At 35.5% G+C, this 6524-nt stretch overlaps 1 pseudogene; it reads left to right on the plus strand.

Moving 5' to 3' along the window:
• The first annotated feature begins 3987 nt into the window (after positions 1-3987).
• Positions 3988-4106, plus strand: LOC118152658 (5S ribosomal RNA; annotated as a pseudogene).
• The last annotated feature ends 2418 nt before the right edge of the window (positions 4107-6524 follow it).

The raw sequence follows: 6524 nt of genomic DNA on the forward strand, positions 1-6524 counted from the left end.
ACAAAGTTTAATTTATAAATTCGACACAGTAAGAGGTTAATAACAAAAACTGGTAATAGAATAATTATAACAATATACTGTAATAAAAGTTATGTGAATGCAGTCTCTCTCTCCTTCTGTCTGTCTGCCTGTCTCTCTCTCTCTCTCTCTCTCTCTCTCTCTCTCTCTCTCTCTCTCTCTCTCTCTCCCTCTCTCTCTCTCTCTTTCAAAATAGCTTTTACTGCATTCATCTATTTTCAAACTGCCATACACCGAGAGGAACTAAAATCAGGGAAAGGTAAGCCTTGAGTAAGAGGGTACTACAGCACTTAGTGACTTACTGTCTGGTTTTCTTTCTACCATGTTAGCAGCCATTGATAATCATTGACTGGATCAATACATTCCATGGGGGTTGCAAAATGGTAAATTTTAAATTCTGTCATTCTTCACTTACTAGTTAGAATATTTTTTAAAGTAGAAATGTCTCTTCATCATCTACACCAAAGTAATAGTTCTATCAGTGAAGGTTATATGAATATTGGATGGTTTCCATTTATTAACCCATTTTTATATAAAGAATTTTATGAATACCTCCAATAATGATCAAAGAGATTTTTCATACCCTTAGGAGCTTACAGATTTAAATACAGTCATGTACCATATGACAACTTTTCAGTTAAGAACTGATGGCATATACAATGGTGGTCCCATAAGATTATAATGAAGCAGAAAAATTACTGTCATCAAGTGACGTCATAGCCATTATAACATCATAGTACAATACCCTATACAGATGTCCCATTGTTTTATTTTTTATACCATATTGCACTGTGCCTTTTCTCTGTTTAGATATGTTTAGATGCACAAATATTTACCTTTTGTTACAATTGCCTATGGTATTCAGTACAGTAACATGCTGTACAAGTCTGTAGCCTAGGAGAAATTGGCTGTACCACTTAGCTTAGGTGTGGAGCAGGTTATACCATCTTGGTTCAGGTAAGTGCACTCTATGGTGTTCACATAGCAACAAAATCATCTAACAGTGCATTTCTCAGAATCTTCCCTTGTTGCTAAGCAATGCATGACTGTATATTTAACAGATTTTAAGCTATTCCAGTTATTATCCTTATGGTCTCAATTTTGGTTAATGGGAGCCTATTCAAGTTGGCTTTTGCAACTTTTGACAGAATTATAGCAGTCTTCAATAGCATCTCTTTTTTTCTGGCATAACAAGACATTCTATACTCACCTTTTATATTCCGAGCTCCATACAGAGAAGCACCCATTTTTCTAGGAAAGACTTTTTTTAATACAGAATGTCATATAGAGATCACAACTTGGATGCTAGTCATGCTCATTGTTCCTGGGTTCGTCATTGTTTCTAGACCTTATAGGTGAACAGAACTAGGAAAGATATGTGTAATTTTATGTAATTATATGTATTTATAAACATATATTACAAATACATAATCTTACATATTATAAATGCATAAACTGTGTGCATTATATATTTATATTATCATATATTATCTTAAATATTATAAGTATACATATATATTTTAAAGCCAAAATTTATTGTAATATCATCCCAATACTTGGCATTCAAATTCCAGAATACATGGGTTTTGCTTACTGTTATTAATCTTATATGTCTGACTTTTCTTCCATGACATGCACCATGAGTCTGTCTTAACAAGTTTGCTTTATCTTATATCATACACAAATTCTTGAAAAATACCAATTGCAACACTACCACAAAAAATATAATTACTGCAAATGTAGCTTTAAAGTCAAATTATTGTGTTTAATAGTCATAGGAATAGTTTTTCTTTGAATATTTGATTGTATCACCTCAACATACAATTGTTCATTTATCTCATTTGCATTTCAATTATTTTTTGTATTTAATTTTGATTAGAATTATGTGATTATAATTACATATATACAAAGTCAAATCTATAAAACAAGATATACTCAAAGATAATATTAGTTCTATCTCTATTTCTTCCAACTCAATTTTTCTTCCTCCTCTTATAGGAAAACTTTTATTTAAATGTTATATTTACTATCCTACCTAATGCTAGCAAACATAAAAATACACCTTTATCTGCCTTGCCAGGGAGTAGTGGAACCTACTCCAGAGTATTGTATAGAGTTTTGTTGTCCAAAATGGCAACCATCAGACACATAGACTATTTAGGTTTAAAGTTACAACTATAAAATTTTTTAAAATTCAATTCCTCAATCTTACTTATTTCATCATGTTTGATCTAGTGACTACTGGTACAGAATGTTCAACTTGCCAAAACAAAGATTAATGTTGAAACCTCAGATATGGTCACTTTTTGAAGAAATCAAGCAATGAATCTCAGCCAGTTGATAACAATTTGATTAGATTCAACCTCTTCCATCCCAGAAATTCAAAATTTATCCTGATGAAGATTAACAGGTGATTTGGATAGAGTTTCATATTTCCTTCCCACAATTATCAACTCTTTGAAGACATATGAAGCCACCAAGGGCACATTAAACTAAAAAATAAGGTCAGATCCTTAGTGTGTTATAAAAATGAATGGTAAGCCTGTAGATTGATTCAGCAAAGCTGAAAGCAAACACAAAAATCTTTACAATGTTTGAGCTACTTACGTAGGATCCTACTAAATAATTCCTTGAACCAAAGACCTGCTTTCTATCCAAAGATGGGCAGTTGTGGTCAACAACTATGGAGTCTACTACGGCCTATCACATACTACATTATTGAGAAACAACTTGCATGATAGATCAGTGAACTGACTTTTTGAAAGCTTTGCTGAGACACCAGTTTAAAGATAACATCCTGGGTGAATTGAGTACAATCCTTCAGCATGAAGTCCACCTCAAATTAATGGCCACTGTATGGCACATGTCTACAAAAGTTGAAATACCGAAGTCTGGGAATCAAGATGGTCAAAACAGAAATGGCTCATGGTGAGTCACTTGAGGATTTTTTGCCTTTACATTTCTGCAATTTTGTCTCTGAGAGTTTGAAATTCTTGGTTGTAAGAGATGGAATGCTTCTATCAGGAGAAACACTAATATTCCTATTAAACTTAGAGCTACCATCCTGGCAGTGGATGGTAACAAGGATCATCATAAGGATATTGCATTATTGCTGGATAATGAGGGATGCCGTAACAGAGAGGAATATGTTTGGTAATCAGGTGATTTACTGAACATCATTTCATACTTGCATGCTCACATTTAATTTATTTTTCTTTTTTTATTGTACTTTAGGTTCCGGGGTACATGTGCAGCTCATGCAGGGTTGTTGCATACCTACATACATGACAAGGTGGTTTGCTGCTTCCATTCCCCTTTCGTCTATATCTGACATTTCTCCTCATGTCATCCCTCCCCACCCCCTGCTGTCCCTCCCCTATCCCCCATCCAGCTGACCCTAGTGTGTGTTACTCCTCTCCCTATGTCCACATGTTCTCATTATTCAACACCTGCCTATGAGTGAGAACATGCAGTGTTTGGTTTTCTGTTCTTGTGTCAGATTGCTGAGAATGATGGTTTCCAGATTCATCCAAGTCCCTACAAAAGACATGAACTCATCATTTCATATGGCTGCATAGTATTCCATGGTGTATATGTGCCACATTTGCCCTGTCCAGTCTATCATCAGTGGGCATTTGGGTTGGTTCCAGGTCTTTGCTATTGCAAACAGTGCCACAATGAACACATGTGTGCACGTGTCTTTATAATATAATGGTTTAAAATCCTCTGGATATATACCCAGTAATGGAATTGCTGGGTTAAATGGAATTTGCATTTCTAGATCCTTGAGAAGTCGCCACACTGTCTCCCACAGTGCTTGAACTAATTTACACTCCCACCAACAGTGTAAAAGTAAGAAAAGTACAGCATCTACAGCCTGATTAAGGGCATAATAACTAGAGGCTCAGAGATAACAAGATTTGGTTTATACTAACAGGCAAGCCAGCTACACCATAAAAAGTGCTTGGTGTCTATGACCATACCACCCTGAACACACCTGATCTCATCTGATCTTGGAAGCTAAGCATTGTCGGGTCTGGTTAGTACTTAGATGGGAGACTGCCTGGAAATACCAGGTGCTGTAGGCTTTAAAATACAAACAAACAAACAACCCCCCCCCCAATAAGTGCTTGGTGAGAATGATGGGAGAATAAGTGGGAGACAAAAGAAATGAAAAATGTCAATAATTTCCTTGGGTTCCACATATAAGATCATACTGTATTTTTCTTTCTATGCCTGGCTTACTTCACTTAATATAATGCCCTCTAGGTTCATCCATGTTGTCATAAATGACAGAATTTCATGTTTTGTTAAGGCTGAATAGTATTTCAGTGTGTATTACGCAGCACAGTAATTACAGTTAATAATAATGTATTGTATATTTCACAATAGTCAAAAGAGGATTTAAAATGTTCTCACCACAAAGAAATGATAAATGTTTGAGGTGATGGAAATAAATAATTTCCTGGGAAGCAACTGCAGCCCTGAGCACTGCATTTTGTCATACTAGCTTTCATCTTATGAAATTCCCCAGAAATCGGAGCCAACCAAAATCACAGAGAAGCTATCAGTGGACAGAGGAAATTCAATGAGAGAAGCAAATAGATATAAGTGGTGCCAAGGAGTAGATGCTACAGATATTTTTGGCATGTTGCCCAGATCCCATTTACTAGGCCAGTGCAACCATCTTCCAGCTGTGATTAATTTTGGCTTTTATTTTATTTCCAACTTTAAAGTTCAGGAGTCCATGTGCAGGGTGTGCAGGTTTGTTACATAGATATTTATCTGTGCCATGGTGGTTGCTGCACAGATCGGCCCATCACACAAGTATTAAGCCCAGCATCTATTAGCTAATCTTCCTGATCCTCTCTTTGTCCCCATCTCTCACCCTCAGACAAGCCCCAGTGTGTGTTGTTCCCATCCCCATGTGTCCATGTGTTCTCATCATTTAGTTTCCACTGATAAGTGAGAATGCATGGTATTTGGTTTTCTGTTCTTTCATTAATTTGCTAAGGGTAGTGGCCTCCAGCTCCATCCATGTCCCTGCAAATGACATCATTTCATTTCTTTTAATGGCTGCATAATATGTCATGGTGTATATGTGCCACATTTTATTTATCCAGTATAACATTGATGAAGATTTAGGTTGATTCATGTCTTTGTGTGAATAGTGTTATAATAAACATACATATACATATATCTTTATAATAGAATGATTTACATTCCTTTGATTATATACCCAGTAATGGGATTGCTGGGTCAAATGGTATTTCTACCTCTAGGCTGAGAACTAAATGAACTCCCATATACAATTGCCACAAAAAGAATAAAATATCTAGGAATAGGGCTAAAAAGGGAAGTGAAGGACCTCTTCAAGGTAAACTATAAACCACTGCTCAGAGAAATTAGAGATGACACAAAAAAGTGGAAAAATATTTCATGCTCATAGTTAGAAAAAATCAATATCATGAAAATGGCCATACTGCCCAAAGTAATTTGTAGATTTATAGATTCAAGGCTATTCCCATTAAGCTACCATTACAATTCTTCACAGAATTAGAAAAATCTATTTTAAAGTTCATATAGAAAAACAAAGACCCTCAATAGACAAGGGAATCCTATGCAAAAAGAAAAAAACTGGAGACATATGCTACCCTACTTCAAAGTATATTTCAGGGCAACAGTAACCAAACAGCATGGTACTGGAACAAGAACAGATACATAGATGAATGGAACAGAATAGAGAATCCAGAAATAAGACCACACACCTACAATCATCTGATCATCGACAAACCTGATAAATACAAGCAATGGGGAAAGGATTCTGTATTTATTCAATTGTACTGGTAAAACTGGCTACCCATATGCAGAAAATGTAGCTGGACCCCTTCCTTACTCCATCTTGATTATCAAAGATCAAGTCAAGATGGAGTAAAGACTTAAATGTAAAACTTCAAATTATTAGAACTCTAGAAAACCTAGGCAATACCATTCAGGATACAGGCATGAGCAAATATTTAATGATGAAGATGCCAAAAGTAACTGCAACAAAAACAAAAACTGACAATGGGATCTAATAAAACCAAAGAGCTTCTGCACAGCAAAAAGACAACCCAAAACAAAACAATTAACAGAGTAAACCAACAAACTACAGAATGGAAGAAAATGTTTGCAATCTATCCATCTGACAAAGGTCTAATATCCAAAATCTATAAGGAACTTAAACAAGTTTAAAAGAAAAAAGCTAACAACCCCATTAAAAAGTGGGCAAAGGACATGAACAGACACTTCTCAAAAGACAACATGCATGCAGCCAACAAACATTAAAAAAAGCTCAACATCACTGATCATTAGAGGAATGCAAACCAAATCCACAATGAGATACCGCCTCACACCAGTCAGAATGGCTATTTTTAAAGAGCCAAAAAACAAAAAATGCTGGTGTGGTTGTGGAGAAAAAGGAAGGCTTTTACACTGTTGGTGGAAGTGTAAATTAGGTCAACCAC

This window comes from Callithrix jacchus, chromosome 3 (genome assembly GCF_049354715.1).
Source record: "Callithrix jacchus isolate 240 chromosome 3, calJac240_pri, whole genome shotgun sequence".
Taxonomy (NCBI): Eukaryota; Metazoa; Chordata; class Mammalia; order Primates; family Cebidae; genus Callithrix; species Callithrix jacchus.